Source organism: Monodon monoceros, unplaced genomic scaffold, assembly GCF_005190385.1.
Source record: "Monodon monoceros isolate NGI ecotype Baffin Bay Population unplaced genomic scaffold, NGI_Narwhal_1 Super_Scaffold_6, whole genome shotgun sequence".
Taxonomy (NCBI): domain Eukaryota; kingdom Metazoa; phylum Chordata; class Mammalia; order Artiodactyla; family Monodontidae; genus Monodon; species Monodon monoceros.
Window position 1 is genome coordinate 35,008,767 of NW_021703783.1, and position 18,490 is coordinate 35,027,256.

General features: G+C 38.9%; 1 protein-coding gene across 4 annotated transcripts in view; it reads right to left on the reverse strand.

The window, feature by feature from the left end:
- SCAF11 (SR-related CTD associated factor 11) overlaps positions 1-18,172 on the reverse strand; it is a 71,383-nt gene extending 53,211 nt beyond the window's left edge. For 3 of the 4 annotated variants that reach the window (XM_029204343.1, XM_029204342.1, XM_029204340.1), the window contains exon 1: positions 17,948-18,172. The gene's annotated coding sequence lies outside the window, so the exon portion shown is untranslated. The remainder of the gene's footprint in view (positions 1-17,947) is intronic. The other variant, XM_029204341.1, reaches the window with a different exon arrangement.
- Between the last annotated feature and the right edge of the window lie 318 nt (positions 18,173-18,490).

Below are 18,490 nucleotides of genomic sequence, written 5' to 3' on the forward strand. Positions count from 1 at the left end.
AGCACGCGCGTGCACAGGCTAGCACTCTAAGAAAAGCCATCTAGCTCTGCCCAAGGAGTAGGAAAGGGGCCTCCCAATACTCAAGAGTGAAGGAAATCTTTTTTTTTCTTTCTGTTCTTCATTCCCCATGCCCCAGTTCCCAAGCAATCCTGTGGTGGCGATGGCTGCAACAGTGACAGCAGCAGGGTCAGCAGAAGCTTAAAACTCTAAGGGAAAGGTACCATACTCGCTGACTGAAAAACTCTGGGCTAATCTCATTGATTTTTCTCCCGTCTTCCTGTCATTAGGCTCCAGATGCAACTGTGGAAAGTATACAGCACAGTAGTGTAAACAAAGACTGAGCTTTCTAGCCAGAAGACAGAAGTGTGTGGGGTGGGGGTGTGGGGGTGTTCTAGGGATCTAGAAAATACCATGGATATAACAGAGAGGAAAGAGCTTTTGAGACAGTAACCTGTTAAGTTGTTCAAAATGTCCAAAATTACTTGGCATACAGAGAACCAGGAAAATCTCAAACACTCATGGGAAAAGACAACCCACAGAAACCAACACCAGGAAGACACAGATATTACAGCATTGGGTGAATTTTCTGACAAAGATTTAAAGCAGGTAATAAAAATGTTCCAACAAGTAAAATCAAATACTCTTGAAACAAATGGAAAGCTAGAAAATCACAGCAAAGAAATAAAGTGCTGCCAAATGGAAATTTTAGAACTGAAAAACGTAATAACTAAAATAGAAAATACACTGCACAGACTCAATAGCAGAATGGAAAGTCAGTGAACCTGGAAGACAGAGCAACGTAAATTACCCAATCTAAACAACAGAGAGAAAAACATAGAAAAAGAAAAAAATCATTAGTGCCTCAGGAAACTGTGGATCAATGCCAAAACCTTAACATTCTTGTCAAAAGCTCAAGAAGGGGAGGAAAGGAGAGTAATAATAAGAAATAATGGCTGGAAACTCCCCAAATTTGTTGAAAGACATAAACCTCTACATTCAAGGAGCTCATAAACCTCACACAGCATAGTTCCAATGAAAGTCATTCCTGGACACACCACAGACAAACTGCTGAAAATTACAAAGGAAAAAAATCTTACAAGTAGATTGAAATAACAATACATTACTTATGTGGGGAAGATAGGTTAATGATTTGAATAACTACTGATTTCTCATTAGAAACGACACAGGCCAGAAGGAAGTGAAACAACATTCTTAGTTTAAAATGGAAAAGAACTTTAAAAACCTAAAATCTTCAAGCTAGTGAAATTATCCTTAAAGAACAAATGTGAAATCAATGAAACTGAAAACAGAAAAACAAGAAAAAAAATCAATAAAACCAAAAGCTCATCCTTTGAAAAGATCAATAAAACTGAAACCTCTAGCAAGACTAATTAAGTAGAATAGCACTGAATAGCCCCGGTATTATTTAAAGAAACTGCATTTGTAGTTAAAAGTCTTCCAAAAAAGAAACCTCCAGCCCCAGACAATTTCCCTGGTGAATTTTACTAAACATTTCAATAACACAATCACTTCCAGAGTTTGGAAGATAAATACTTCCCAATTCATTTTATGAATCCAGCATTACCATGATACCAAAACCAGACAAAAATAGTACAAGAAAAGAACAAACTGACATACTAGATTTCATCAAAATAAACAATCTATGATACGTTCATCCACACAGTGGAATACTACTCAGCCACGAAAAGAAATGAACTGGTGTTTCACTCAACAGCTTACATGAATCTTAAAGGCAATATATTGAGTGAAAGAAGCCAGTCTCAAAAGATTACCTATTACTGATACATAATTGCATTTATAGGACATTCTCAAAAAGTCAAAACTGTAGTAATGAAGAACCGTTATCAGTGGCTGCCTGGGTCAGGGGAAGGTTAGACTACAAAGATAGCACAAGGCAGTTTTCTGGGAACCATTCTGAATCCTGACTCTGGTGGTAGTAATAAAAATCTATACATGTATTAAAGTTCACAGAACTACATACCCCAAAAAGGTCAATTTTACTATATGTTAATAACTGTTAAAATTTTTTAAAAGTAAAGACTGACATGAGAGAGCAATCATGGGCTAGAATATAAATCAACTTTCTCAACAAAGGTACTTTTTCACTGACGACTTCACTCATACTCTCAGTCTTTATCACCAACACAGAGACCACCCAAATTACATCACATTTGAGCTTGAGAGGAGGTATCTGAGGGTTCCTGTATTTCTGTAGCACTGAAAGGTCTCACAGACAACACATACCTATTGCTTGGGGAGACACAGAGATTAAAAGCAACAGACACAACTTCACAACCCCACTCAACTCTAAGACAGAACTATAAAAAGAGATCCGTTCTAAGACTCTAGTGATGGTGGTATAGAGCTAGCAGGTTTTTCATTGTATGGGGGAAGACAGGCACTATAGATGGCTCCCAGTTGGGTTACTCTTATGTGATAGTTGTCCATTCTATGAGAAGAATATTCCTACAATGCACTACTTTAATTTAAAAAGAAAAATGAGTGCCTTCTACATGCTTGGATAGTTTAACCATAAAGAGTTAGATAAAGAGTTAGATACCATAATAATATGACAGGCTTCCACTATTTCTCCAAATGAGAAACAATTATAGAACAGCAGCATGTTATATGTACTCTAATAATTTCAATATATATTTATGCAATTCTTCTCTAATAAATCCCACCCCTGCCTAAGGTATGGAGGAGGGAATAGAAAAAGGAAGTGATTATGTAATCTTCATTTGTCCTTGAGATTCTCACCTCCTTGTTCTCAACCCCATTTACTAAAGCACTAATTTAAATGATAAAGGCAAACCTAAAGCTCTTACATTTTTGCTTCTTCCCATCACCCATTCCTCAACATTTATTACAGGTCTGCTGAAGGCAAGAGTTACAAGTCTGGAAAAGTAGAGTTTACATTTAGAAGATTAAACCTTATGCCTACTAGAGACAAAAAAGCAAAAAGAACAATGAGGTGTTAAGAGACTCACCTCACAACAAACCTCCCAAGAGGACTACAAGAGCCCTTGGGATCAAGAGCAATGTACCCTCATATCTGGGCAGAATAACCAAGAGGAAAGGGGATCCTGGAAGGAAGCAGTGAAAAAACTGGAGTCTTTTTATACTTTTCTTCTAACCCCAAACAGGAAAACTATAGACCATTTCTTTAATTTAACCTTTAATCTACCTTAGACAGATGCCTGAATTTAAATGGTAATCTCTGTCTACCTACCTCCGAAAAAAGGAGATGGGAAAATTATGTAAGGCACAGGAAACATTCGCAAATAAACAAACAAATCCTAAGAATTAAAGGAGAGGAAACACAATAAAATAATGTACACAAATGCTTGTTACAGAGGAATGGAAATGAATTTCATCTATAGCAGTGGGGGGAAAAGGACAAGGTTCAAAACATTGCTTCTGAAATATTGCTCTGTTCAGTTTAAACAAGATTTTAAAAACCTTACATTATAGAATTTCAACTCTAGAAATCAGTCTCTCTTTTGCACAGATGTTAAATGTCATTCTTTGACTGGTTCCTCAAGAAATGTCACTTCCTTTGTATTAATCCCTTCCAAATTGTACAAGTTGCTATAGTGAAACTCATACGGGGGGAGGGGGGAGCAACTGTTTTGTATAGTACACAGGACGTCCACTCTCTCTTTACTCTAGCTATACCTATTATCAGAATTTCTTAAACTCAGCCTAGGTAGCTATCTCAGAGATAAACACAATTTTATTATGTTATGTTAAGTATATGATGAATGTGTTCTCAAATGAATTTTTCACACATAATTTAAAGAGGCATTTCACAATCCTACTCCTATGATACACTACTATTCTAGCCTAGAAATGTTATTACATACCATGAAAATTTACTTTTAAAAAAAGCAAAAAACAAAAAAAACCAACACTTTTTCATGCTAGCATCAGGCATGGGCAGGTACTGCGATCCTCTCCGAAATTTAATCTTATTATTAGGGCTTCAAATGCCCCAAGAACTGGACTTTTGGCTGTGATTTTCACACTGTTTCTAGCCATTACTTTCCCTTTTTTTTTTTTAACACCTTTATTGTAGTATTAATTGCTTTACAATGTGTGTTAGTTTCTGCTGTATAACAAAGCGAATCAGCTTTACGTATATATATGTCCCCATATCCCCTCCCTCTTGCGTCTCCCTCCCTCCCACCCTCCCTACCCCTCCCCTCCAGGTGGTCACAAAGCACCTCGCTTATCTCCCTGTGCTATGCAGCTGCTTCCCACTAGCTATCTATTTTACATTTGGTAGTGTATATAGGTCCATGCCACTCTCTTTGTCCCAGCTTACCCTTCCCCCTCCCTGTGTCCTCAAGTCCATTCTCTACGTGTGCGTCTTTATTCCTGTCCTGCCCCTAGGTTCATCAGAGCCACTTATTTTTTTTTAGATTCCATATATATGTGTTAGCATACGGTATTTGTTTTTCTCTTTCTGACTTACTTCACTCTGTATGAGACTCTAGGTCCAGTCACCTAACTACAAATATTTCAATTTTGTTTCCTTTTATGCCTAATATTCCATTTATATATGTGCCACATCTTCTTTATCCATTCACCTGTCAATGGACACTTAGGTTGCTTCCATGTCCTGGCTATTGTAAATAGAGCTGCAATGAACATGTCTCTTGGTACATGTCTCTTTTTGAATTATGGTTTTCTCAGGGTATATGCCCAGTAGTGGGATTGCTGGGTCATATGGTAGTTCTGTTTTTAGTTTTTTAAGGAACCTCCATACTGTTCTCCATAGTGGCTGCATCAATTTACATTCCCACCAACAGTGCAAGAGGATTCCCTTTCTCCACACCCTCTCCAGCATTTATTATTTGTAGATTTTTTGATGATTGCCATTCTGACCAGTGTGAGGTGATACCTCATTGTGGTTCTGATTTGCATTTCTCTAATGATTAGTGATGTTGAACATGCTTTCATGTGTTTGTTGGCAATCTGTATACCTTCTTTGGAGAAATGTCTATTTAGGTCCATTTTTGGATTGGGTTGTTTTTTTGATATTGAGCTGCATGAGCTGCTTTGTATATTTTGGAGATTAATCCTTTGTCAGTTGCTTCATTTGCAAATATCTTCTCCCATTCTGAGGGCTGTCTTTTCGTCGTTTATAGTTTCCTTTGCTGTATAAAAGCTTTTAAGTTTCATTAGGTCCCACTTGCTTATTTTTGTTTTTATTTCCCTTACTCTAGGAGGTGGGTCAAAAAGGATCTTGCTGTGATTTATGTCATGGAGTGTTCTGCCTGTTTTCCTCTAAGAGTTTTACAGTGTCTGGGCTTACATTTAGGTCTTTAATCCATTTTGAGTTTATTTTTGTGTATGGTGTTAGGGAGTGTTCTAATTTCATTCTTTTACATGTATTGGTCCACTTTTCCTAGCACCACTTATTGAAGAGACTGTCTTTTCTCCATTGTATATTCTTGCCTCCTTTGTCAAAGATAAGGTGGCCATATGTGCATGGATGTATCACTGGACTTTCTATCCTGTTCCACTGATCTATATTTCTGTTTTTGTGCCAGTACCATACTGTCTTGATTACTGTAGCTTTGTAGTATAGTCTGAAGTCAGGGAGCCTGATTCCTCCAGCTTTGTTTTTCTTTCTTAAGACTGCATTGGCTATTCAGGGTCTTTTGTGTTTCCATACAAATTGTGAAATTTTTTGTTCTATTTCTGTGAAAAATACCATTGGTAATTTGATAGGGATTGCACTGAATCTGTAGATTGCTTTAGGTAGTACAGTCATTTTCACAATGTTGATTCTTCCAATCCCAGAACATGGTATATCTCTCCATATGTTTGTATCACCTTTAATTTCTTTCATCAGTATCTTATAGTTTTCTGCGTTACAGGTCTTTTGTCTCCCTAGGTATGTGATACTTCTTGTTGCCAACGGTAAATAGAAGTGTTTCCTTAATTTCTCTTTCAGATTTTTCATCGTTAGTGTATAGGAATGCAAGAGATTTCTGTGCATTAATTTTGTATCTTGCTACTTTACCAAATTCATTGATTAGCTCTAGTGTTTTCTGGTAGCATCTTCAGGATTCTCTATGTATAGCATCATGTCATCTGCAAACAGTAGACAGTTTTACTTCTTTTCCAATATGGATTCCTTTTATTTCTTTTTCTCTGATTGCTGTGGCTAAAACTTCCAAAACTATGTTGAATAATAGCAGTAAGAGTGGGCAACCTTGTCTTGTTCCTGATCTTAGAGGAGATGGTTTCAGTTTTTCACCATTGAGAACGATGTTGGCTGTGGGTTTGTCATACATGGCCTTTATTATGTTGAGGTAGGTTCCCTCTATGCCTACTTTTTGGAGGTTTTTTTCATAAATGGGTGTTGAATTTTGTCAAAAACTTTTTCTGCATCTACTGAGATTATCATATGGTTTTTATCCTTCAATTTGTTAAAATGGTGTATCACATTGAATGATTTGCATATACTGAAGAATCCTTGCATTCCTGGGATAAACCCCACCTGATCATGGTGTATGATCCTTTTAATGTACTGTTGGATTCTGTTTGTTAGTATTTTATTGAGGAATTTTGTCTCTATGTTCATCAGTGATATTGGCCTGTAGTTTTTTTTTTGTGACACCTTTGTCTGGTTTTGGTATCAGGGTGACGGTGGCCTTGTAGAATGAGTTCGGGAGTGTTCCTCCCTCTGCTATATTTTGGAAGAGTTTGAGAAGGAAAGGTGTTAGCTCTTCTCTAAATGTTTGATAGAATTCGCCTGTGAAGCCATCTGGTCCTGGTCTAGCCATTACTTTCTGATATATCATAAGTTATCTCATTTAACTGTTAGAGTATTTTTTGAAGAAGGTATCTCCATTTTACATACAGTGAAATTAAGTAGCTTGTCCAAGGTTGCAAAGCCAGTGGTAAGTAGTAGAATTGGAACTCACCAGCCTTTTGCCAGAAAATAAAACAAATATTAATCCAAGTCACTAAATATTAAAAATATTCAAACAGTGAGAAGCAGTAACACCCTTAATGACTCAAATGACTACAAAATTGTTAAGCTGTGATCTGCCTTATTCACTATATAACCCAGGTTCCAGCACCATGCCTTCAAATGAGTGCCCAATAAACAGCTTTGAATGAATGATTTATTAATATGTATAATAACCTTAGATAATATTTACTCAACACATTTGTCAGGCATGATTTTAAGCTAAATATATAAGTTATGCTCCATGGGGAAGAAAGTAACACTTTAGAAATGAATAGGAAGACAGAGGTTCTCAGCAGATAAATAATAACTATATTAAAAAAAAAATGGAAATTTCAGAAGTGAAAAACACAATGTCTGAAATAAGATCTCAACAACAGGATGGAAATGCAAAGGAATGAGTCAGTGAATATGAAGATACAATAGAAGTGATCTAATTTGAAGAACAGAGATATAAAAGACTGAAGGAAAATGAAGAGTCTCAGGGTCCTATGGACAATATCCAAAGTTCTAATCATGTCCAGAAAAAGGAGAAAGAGATTGGAACAGGAAAACATATTTGAAGAAATAATGTCCAAAAAACCTCCCTAACTTGGTGAAAGGCACAATTTAAAAATTGACAGAGTTTTGTGTACATCAAATAAGACTAACTCAAAAGAAAAATGAAATGAAAATGGAAAAGATATTTCAGTGAAGAAAAACTAAGAAAATTTATCACCAGCAGGGCTACTTCAAAAGACAGGCTAAAGGAAGTGCTTCAGGCTGAAGAGAAATGACACGAGAGAAAACTGAAGTTTCATTAACAAAGAGCAACAACAAAATAGTAACTATTTAGGAATATTTAAGAAACTACTTTTTCTCCTCTAAAGTCCTTTTAAAAAGTATATGATTATTGAAAGCAAAAATTGCATAATTGTCTAATGGGGTTTTCATTTCATTGCACGTGTTAATACATATAACAACATAAGATAAATGTCACTGGGGAATTAATTATAGGGCTTCTACATTTACTTCAACCAGTAAATATGAATTCTAAGTAAATCCTCTGGCATATATATTATGATCCCTAGAGCAGTACTGTGCAACAGAAATATAATGTGAGCTGCATATGTAATTTTAAATTTTCTAGTAGCCATATTTTAAAAGTTAAAACAGATAAAATCAATTCAGTAAATTTTACTAACCCTATTATGTCCAAATATTAATACTGCAACATATAATCCATAAAAAATATATTAAATGAGACATTTTATATTATTTTGTGGTAGTAAATCTTTTAAATCTAGTGTGTATTTTATATTTACTGCACACTTCAATTCAAACTAGGCACATTTCAAGTTGTCAAGAGAAGATCTCAAGCAACCGCTAAAAGATAATGCGAAGAGATGCAGCCCAAAAAAAGGGCCAAAGATAAATTTAAAGTAGAATACTAAAATATATTCACCTAGTCCGAAAAAGGCAGTAAATGGGGAACAGAGGAACATATCATATCAATAATTACATTAAATGTAAATAATCTAAATATACCTATTAAGAGATTGTCAGAATGGATTGTTAAAAAGACTGACTTACTTGGATCCACCTTCTAGAGTAATGAACATAAAAACAAAAATAAACAAATGGGACCCAATTAAACTTAAAAGCTTTTGCACAGCAAAGGAAACCATAAACAAAACAAAAAGACAACACATAGAATGGGGGAAAATATTTGCAAAAGATGCAACAAGCAAGGGATTAATCTACAAAATATACAAACAGCTCTTGCAGCTCAATATCAAGAAAACAACCCAATCAAAAAATGGGCAGACGATCTAAACAGCCATTTCTCCAAAGACATACAGATGGCCAATTGGCACATGACAAGATGCTCAACATCGCTAAGCATCAGAAAAATGCAAATTAAAACTACAATGACCTCACACTGGTCAGAATGCCCATCAGCAAAAAGTCTACAAACAGGAGAAGGTGTGGAGAAAAGGGAACCATCCTACACTGTTGGTAGGAATGTAAATTGGTAGAGCCACTATGGAGAACAGTATAAGATTCCTTAAGAAACTAAAAATAGAGCTGCCATATAATCCAGCAATCGCACCCCTGGGCATATATCCAGAGAAGACCATAATTCAAAAAGATACATAAACCCCAATGTTCACTGCAGCACTATTTACAATAGCCAAGACATAGAAGCACCTAATGTCCATTGACAGAGGAATGAATAAAGAAGACGTGGTACATGTATACAATGGAATATTACTCAGCCATTAAAAAAGAATGAAATAATGCCATTTGCAGCAACATGGATGGACCTAGAGATTATCATACTAAGTGAAGTAAGTCAGACACAGAAAGACGTATATATCACTTACATGTGGAATCTTAAAAAATGATACAAATGAACATATTTACAAAACAGAAACAGACTCACAGACTCAGAAAACAAACTTATGGTTACCAAAGGGGAAAGGTTGGGGGTGGGGAAATGATAAATTAGGAAGTTGGGGTTAACATATACATACTACTGTATATAAAACAGATAATCAACAAAGACCTACTGTATAGCACAAGGAACTCTACTCAATACTCTGTAATAACCTATATGGGAAAAGACTCTGAAAAAGAATAGATATATGTATATGTTAAAAAGAAAAAAAAAAAAGCCCTAGGATAAGAATGAAAAAAAAGGGCAGTAAATGGGGAACAAAGGAGCATACCATATCAATAATTACATTAAATGCAAATAATCTAAATACATCAATTAAGAGATCGTCAGATTGGATTGTTAAAAAGACTGACATGCTGTCTGCAAGAAATTCACTTTATTTTCTTTTTCCAGGAAAGTAAATTTTATTGAGCTCCATGGCTGCCTTTAGGAACAGCCAGGAGGGAATCATGACATCATGGGGCGGGGTGGGGGGAGAAACTCACTTTAAACATAAGGACATAGTAAATAAAAGTACGGAAATAAAAGTATGGGAAAAAATTACATCATGCAAGTAATAATCAAAAAGTTGGAATGGCTACATTAATATGAAACATACTATAAACTTCTTTTAAGGGCTTGATTGAATTTGTTTCTCCTTCATGTTCTGTTTCAGTTTTATCTAATTCTGTAGCAGTTTTGAAACAATAAAGATATTTTGTTTCATGCATCTTCCTCATATTACTCATGTTTACATCCAAGTAACTGGACATGTACAACAGTTCCTAAAGAAATATGGCCTAAATCATTAAAGCTGTCCTATCTGAAGCCTTTTTTTTCCCCCTAATAAATTCATTCATTTATTTATTTTTGGCTGCATTGGGTCTTCGTTGCTGTGCGCGGGCTTTCTCTAGTTGTGGTGAGCAGGGGCTACTCTTCGTTGCAGTGTGCGGGCTTCTCACTGCGGTGGCTTCTCTTGTTGCAGAGCACAGGCTCTAGGCACGCGGGCTTCAGTAGTTGTGATGCGTGGGCTTCAGTAGTTGTGGCTCGAGGGCTCTAGAGTGCAGGCTTAGGAGTTGTGGTGCATGGGCTTAGGTGCTCCGCGGCATGTGGGATCTTCCCAGACCAGGGCTCAAATCCGTGTCCCCTGCATTGGCAGGCAGATTCTTAACCACTGCACCACCAGGGAAGCCCCTGAAGAAGGCTTTTTTATGATAAGGTTTTCAGGTGAATGACAGCTTACAAAATTTTAAGTTATTAATATTTTATCCCCAGTTAGAACAGTAGTTTAAAGAAACAATTTTCTTGACAGGCCATCCAGGCATACAAAATATTTATGTTAACAAATCATGTATCATTTGTAAGCTGTTTCACTGATCCCAGAGAATTTTCAAAGCAATGTTGCTGTGGCTGCTCTTTTTAATGTTTATATTTGTTTCTGTTTACTTTAAGCTGCTGAACTACTACTATGGTTAGGGTATTGAGCCTGGCATTGGACTACAAAGACAGATTAAGATACTTTATCCTTTCAAAAAGTGGAAGTGCAAAAATAGGATACAAAAGATGAACAGCAAAATAGCATATGCTAAGTGCCAAATGTGAGGTACAGGTCACTTTTCAGGACTAATTTAGTCAGGACTAATTTAGTCACAATTCATTTAGGAAACTAATAGAAGATAAGGGCAAAGACATAATTATGGGCCAGAATGTAAAGGGACTTAAAGTTTAAGGCCAAGGTAGGACTTAAATTGTGTTTTGTAAAAAGTAGAGAATCACTAAGGAAAAGTCCACCTCTCTCTCACTTATCTATTTTGAGAGTAGCTTCTGAGATGTTTAAATTGGGAGTTTTGAAAATAATCCAGCAGCAGAAAGGGGGGAAAGTGAGGAAGCTATGGAAAACTAGTTAGGAAAAAATACAAACAACACTGGGGAGCAATAAAGAAGGCCTGATTAGGACTAAGCTCCCCAAGAGCAAAGGCCATGTTTCATCCCCAGACCTAACAGACACATAGATATCAACAAACCTGTAGCACAGAACTAAAGGTAGAGAGAATGCCTACTTTATATCAGGAAGTGAACTGAATACTCTGGCACACCTTTGCACATTTAACCCTCAAAACACATACCACAGTGCATTCTAAGAATTAAAACACCACCAAGATTCAATACTAGAACACTGCTAAAAAGGCTTGAAAATCGCTCACTAAACAGAGCTAACTTAAGGGGATGAAAGATAGAGATGGAGTTAGCTGCTATTACCACTGGACTCAGGTAAATGTTACTTAAAATTAAAATAGGTGAGGAAACTGGGACATTGATTAAGTCACCTAGGAAAGGTGACAATCAGTAGTATACGGGACAATCAGCATTCAAAGCCAGGTCGGATTGACTCCAAAACCTATATACAAAAGAACTCAACTAATTTTTACCTTACTACTAAAATTACATTAAGAAGACTCTCTCAAAAGTACATCTGAGAACTCTAAGGTAAAAGGAAAAATGAGGAAGATCAGTCTTATCACTAAGAGATGTGAGAATCTCAAGGGGGGTTAAATTAAAAGCTGAGAACATATCTGGTCATTAATTTTCACTATAACTTTTGGTGTAATAATCTTTTGTAAAAACAAGCAACTATAATCCTTAAAAGAACATGTCTGTATGCTGCTATTCTTCCTGGATTTGTGGGAACCCAACTCTGTGACCAAGGTGTCCTCATGAGGGATGGTGAAAGAACCCAGAGTGAGGTACTAGAACTCAAGCAGAATGGCAAGATGCTCTGCATGAGGTATAAGAGAAGCCTGGAATGAGGAATGCATCCTGGCACAAGGTGTCAGAGCCAAAGTAGAGTGAAAATGTTATGCAAGACGGGGGAGAAAGCAGCAGTGGCAATGGGAAACTGGTTACATACCAGGGATTGATCATCTAAGTAAATACACTAAGGATGATAATGGGAGCTAGGCTATTCCTTTTAAAAGAAAGTAGTTACAAATTTTGAGAAGGAAAACTAAAGCAAACACTGTGTACTGAAATTGGAGAAACTGGTACCAACTCATGGTTTTTTACATATAGATGGAGACATAAAAACAGCGCTTGGTTTCTAAATTCCTTTCTCCACTAAAAGAAACCACTCCTTGGAGAAATGGTTGATTCCAGGGCTGTGGCAAGGAAAGTTTAAGGTGAGCCTGGAACATTTTCTTGTGTCAAAAAGTAAGGAAGTGCTCAAAGCAAGTCAAAAGAACACAGAAACTAGCTTGAAGGGGCTTTTGGTCCCTGGCCAAAGCTGGGACAATTTGAGAATCAACAAATAGCAAGTTTGATAAGGAATGGGCTTAATATGGTCTCAAAATACTTCCCCACAAAGTACTTATTAATTACTAAGACAGGAAAAAAACCTGCCAGTGAAGAAGCTTGGGAGACGTCACCTTAATTAAGTGATCAAAGTGCACATCATCAGTAAGGGGACAAACAGAAACTGTTATTAATGCCATCTGATAGGATGCCATGAGAAAACAGTATCATCACTGTGATACTCCTACCAAGAAATGCACAATCTGAATCCAATCATGAAGAAGTATCAGGCAAATCCAAATCGAGAGAAATTTTACAACAAAACTGACCTGTAATCTTTCCAAGTGTCAAGGTCATGAAAATCAATAAAAGGCTAAGGAATTGTTCTAGGTTGAAGGACATTACAATTAAATGAATGCAACACAAAATTCTGAACTGGATAATTTTGTTAGAGAGGAAATTACTGTGAAAACTGGCAAAACTTGGATGAGGTTTGAGGGTTATATGGTAGTAATATAGCAAGGTTAATTTCCCAATTTTAATATTGTTTATGTAACAGAAAGTCCTTGTCCTTGTTTGGGGTGATGAGACTGCATCTGCAACTTACTCTCAAATAGCTTTGGGAGAAAAGTTCTTTGCATTGCACTTGGAACTTTTCTGAAAGTTTGAGATTGTTTAAAAAAAAAAAAGGGAAAAGAAGATTACTTACAAATATTCATTTACAGCATCTAAAACTAGAGTATAAGCAAAACAGTACTCCTTTCAAATGGGAAATATGTGTTTCCATCTCTAATAAGAAAAGGCTCTCCTTTATTATTCATGGGATTCTTTTGATCTATATCTGCACTGTCCAACACAGTACCACTATTCTGTTCCCCGACTGCACTGGCTACATTTCAAGTGTTCAACAGCCACTATCTACTACAGTTACTATCAGCTACTATATTGGGCAACAGAGATACAGAACACTTCCATCATCACAGCAAGTTCTACTACTAGACAACACTGATGCAGAGTTTGGGAGGTCAACTGACGTACCGACTAACTAAAGGCCAAAGAGTCAGATGGACTTGGGTATAGATTCTTTGCAAGTGCTCTGACACTTAGCAAGTCATCTGACTTCTTAACTTCTCCAGAGCCTCAGACTCCTTTCTGTAAAATGGATTAAATACAACCAATACTGCAAGGCTGCTGAAAAGATCAAATGAAAATTCATGCAAAATGTCTAGAACAGAGTGTTTGGCACACAGTAAATATCTGATAAACATTAGGTCTCTTCTGTAATGTGAGTAGATAATTTCTTAATCTTTGATCCCAGTACTTTTAGATCTAGTTATGCAATTACTAGAGCATTGGTTTAAAAATAAGTTTACTATCCTGCTTGTTCAAAAACCCAATGAGCTCCATGTTGTTAAACGTAAACAAAAATCTTTTTTTTTTTTTTTTTTTGGCCATGCCAGGCAGCTTGTGGGACTTTAGTTCCCGGACCAGGGATCGAACCCAGGCCCTCAGCAGTGAGAGCGTGGAGGGCTAACCACTGGACTGCTAGGGGATTCCCCAAAGAAAAATCTTTCAGCTCTGACCTTATTCAACTCTCGTCATCACTTGACTACTGACTACTCTCCCCTTGAAATACTCTCTTCCTTTGGTTTCTGTAATACCACACTCACCTCCTCTCTGACCTTCACAGTATTCTTTGGGAGCTCACATTCCTCCAACAAACTTTTTGCTTTTTTTTCTTTTTTTAATGTTAGAGGCCACTGTGATTCCATTTTAGCATCTCTTTTTTCCAAGTTATATTAGCAGTTTATGCAAAAGAATGAGACTTGCATAGTCTCAAGTTTCAAACCACAATTACTATTTTTAATGTTTTCTAGCTGAAAGCATATTAATTCATTACCTATTTGTTAAGTATCTACTGTGCGTCAGACATTGTTCAGTGTTTAGGGACAAAACAGTGACCCAAACTGACAAACCCCATTCTCATAGAACTTGCATTTGAGTAAAGAAAAAAATATAATAAACTTAAGTTAGTAAATTCTACAGTATCTTGGAAAGTGTTAAGTGCTATGGAGAAAAATCTGGCTTAAAAAGGGCTAAGAAATGTGGGAGGAGGGCCTGTGTTTTACGGAGTAGTCAAAGAACACTTCAGTAGTAGAGTAGAAGTGTGGCTACAGAAAGAGTGACGTAATAAAGTCAGAGAGGATGAAGAGACTCAAAAGGCTCAGAGCCTGAGAGACCATAATAAGGATTATGGATTTTACTACTACTGAGAAGGGAAGCCATTTGCGAAGAGAAGTGACATGATATGATATGTTTTATCAGGATCACTCTGGCTGTTGAGTGTTAAAGATTCTAGGTGAAGAAAGGTCATGGTGAAACCTTTTAGGACATTATTTTGTGAGAGATGACAATGCTGTTTTTAAATTTTATATTGACCTTTTATGTGCTTAAGTACTAGGAATTACAAAGCCACGGCTTTAAATAAGAAACGCAAGGACCACAACAATGCAAAGATGAGTCTTGGGAACAGCAGTAAAATGATAAAGGGTATTTTAACTCTAGGCTCTAGTCAGTGCTACTAAAAGTTAGCCCTCGGATGCAAGATAAGATACAAAGCTATTAACTTACTCTTCAGGACAGAGGATACAATTAAGATTATTTCACTGGGGCTTCCCTGGTGGCGCAGTGGTTAAGAATCCGCCTGCCAATGCAGGGGATGTGGGTTTGAGCCCTGGTCTGGGAAGATCCCACATGCCGCGGAGCAACTAAGCCCGTGCGCCACAACTACTGAGCCTGCGCTCTAGAGCCCACAAGCCGCAACTACTGAGCCCACGTGCCACAACTACTGAAGCCCGCGCACCTAGAGCCCGTGCCCTGGAACAAGAGAAGCCACCGCGTTGAGAAGCCCGCGCACCGCAATTAAGAGTAGCCCCTACTCGTCACAACTAGAGAAAGCCTGTGAGCAGCAATGAAAACCCAACGCAGCCAAAAGTAAAATAAATTAATTAAAAAAAGAAAAGATTATTTCAGTGGGCAAGGTAAGTCAAGATCCAACTTACATCACTAAAAGACAAGGGTAAATGATGGCAGAGCTTACTAAAAGGAAGTTACAATGAAAATTATTCTAGGGCTGATTCTTTATTACTTTTATGCCTGCCACTCTCCTTAGTAAGGTTTTACAACTATTTCTCACTGATGAAACTAAAAAAGAAAAAACAAGTTCTGTATTAGGTAGATGAGTAGGATAATTCTGCACTCTCTTATTACTAAAAGATGCTACTGATGAATCAACATCACGTAACAGCATTGATTCATCCTATCTCTGATTAACAGCACAGCTTTTAAAGAAAATTGCTTAAAGTATTGGTTAGTCCCCAAAGAATTATGGGGAAGCTGAATGATCTCTGAAAAGTTTCAATCTTAACCCAAGAACCCCGTTACCACTGCCTAAAGGCATACAAAAAAATTTCCCTTAAAAATTTCTCCATGACATATGTTTCAGGCAGCATATTTAGGAACAATTTTCCATTTTCTTCCACAGTTCTTTTCCCCCTTAACATAGTGAAGAGTGTCTTTACAGCATGAATACACTTAGAGTAAGCAGACATCCAAATCTTACCCAGCCAAAAACTTAAGATGTACTCAAATTATCAGGCAAAAAGGTCACTATCTGAATGTAAAATGGAATGATTATTACTATACTTGCAAGCACCAAAACATAATACAGCGAAAAAATGCAGTTACAAGAATTTCTAATTTTTTTTAAAAACCTTCATAATGCATAAACAAAATACAAAGTAAATTCAGATTATCTTTGATAGGATAGTATAAGACAAAAGAAATCCAAAGACAGTTTCATTTCTTCTGCCCAGTAAGTTAAACAACAAAAACAAAAGTCCCACAAACTTTTTACTGAAGCTCTTAGCCAAGAGCAAAAAAAGTGAAATGATTGAGCCAACTGCCAAAGAAACAGGAAAGAGAAAGCAACAGTCTGGAAAAAGACTTGATTACATATCAAAATTTTAATACCAATAAAACACAAAAACGACCAGTTATTTAAGAATGTACTTCAATACCTTGCTACTGAGGTAAGTGGTCATATGTATGAATTAGCTTCTCTCTTAAAATGAAAGAAATGCATCTATTAAACATGCTCTTTCCAATATTCAGTGAATTTCCCAAATTGGGAAAATTTTAGGACAGCATCTACTAGCCAAAGCATTACATTAAAAACGTTTTGGTCAGTTTTGCCTAAAAATCTTAGTTCACTAGTAGTATGACAAAGATGTTAAAATGCAATCCAAAATGAATGAAAAACGCTCACCTCGTAGACACTTTATGTAATGCGGTACAGAAATACTTTGAGGATATTTTAAAATTCCGCATTCGAGTCTGAATGTTTTAATCAACTACTCTAAATCAGGCGCTTACTTTTAGAACAATTTTTCAAAATGGGGAGCAAGACGGCCAGCCATCTCTAAGATTTGACTTCAACGGTTCAAAATTCCTAGTATCTGAGGAGGGGCGACTGGTGCAGCTAAGTTTAGATCTCCCGGCCCTTTTGTTGTCAGTCCAGGAAATTGGTTTAAAAATCGGCGGTGGGAGAAGAGTTTGAAATTCAGGGCATGGGGTAAACGCGGATGCTCAGAAGCGCCGGCACTTCCCTAGTCGCGCACTCCGAAAGGTCACGGCGCAGTAAAGTTTGGTTTCACAAGCTGGCTTGGACGCTACTGACAAAAGCAAAGTCTCCCAAGTCAAGCGGGCGCGGGGGTCAGGGAGCGCCCGGAAGCCCAGAAGGACACGTTTCCCCGGAGGGAGGGGGTGGACGTGTAGCGACCCTGTAGCTGAGCCTCTAGCCTCAACCCACTCCCCCAGGACCCCCGGGCGGGTACGGGCTGCGCCGGCGGAGGCGGCGGAAGGCGGGTAGGCCACAAGGAGGAAATGGGACGGGGTACCGACAGCTAGGCGGCGGCGGCCGAAACGGGGCCGCCCTCGTGGGGTGGCGAGAGGGAAGGGGGGGCCCTCCCCGCCGCAGCTTTCCCCGCTTCGAGAAGCGGCTTCAACTTTCCTCCGTGCGCAGAACGCTGCCTGGGCCGCGCGGATTCCGAAACTTTGTCCGCCCTCCCGTCGCCCCGGGCCCGCTCACCGGCTCTGCGCCGGCCCGTAACCCCCACCCTGCCCCGACAGCTGCCCGCGCCCGTCCACCCCCAGGGTCGGCCCGTGTTTACCTCCGACTGAGATCGAGGCGCTGGCTCCGGCGGCGGCGGCCCCACTACAAGTCCCTAGGTCCCCGTCACGCCGCCGCCAAGTTCCCCAACATGGACTCCTTCGTCCGCTTTGAGGTGTTCCGGGGGCCGCTGGGGCGCCGGCTCTGCTGCCTGGGGCGGGTGGCAGCGGCGGAGCAGGGAGCGGACCCGGGCTGCGCGGCTCCGCGCGGCTTGCGCCACCGCTGCTCCCCTCCCCCCCGCCTCGTCTGGCCTCCTCCCTCCCCGCTCCGCGCGTCCTCTTCCCCCTCACCCCCCGCTCCGCTCCTATCCACTCAGCCGCGCCACCACAGGTCGGCGCGCTACGGTGACGCCGGCGGCGGCGGCGGCTGCGGCGGCGGCGGCGGGACCCTCCGCGCTTGCCCTACTCGCTCGCTCTGGCCCTGCGTGCACGGCCGCAGCGCTCAACCGGACCGCAAGGGGGCGCTGGCAAACCACCGTTTGCGACAGAGGAACGTGACGGGCGGAGTCACGTCACGCGGCCTGCGAGCGAGAGGGAGGACGGTA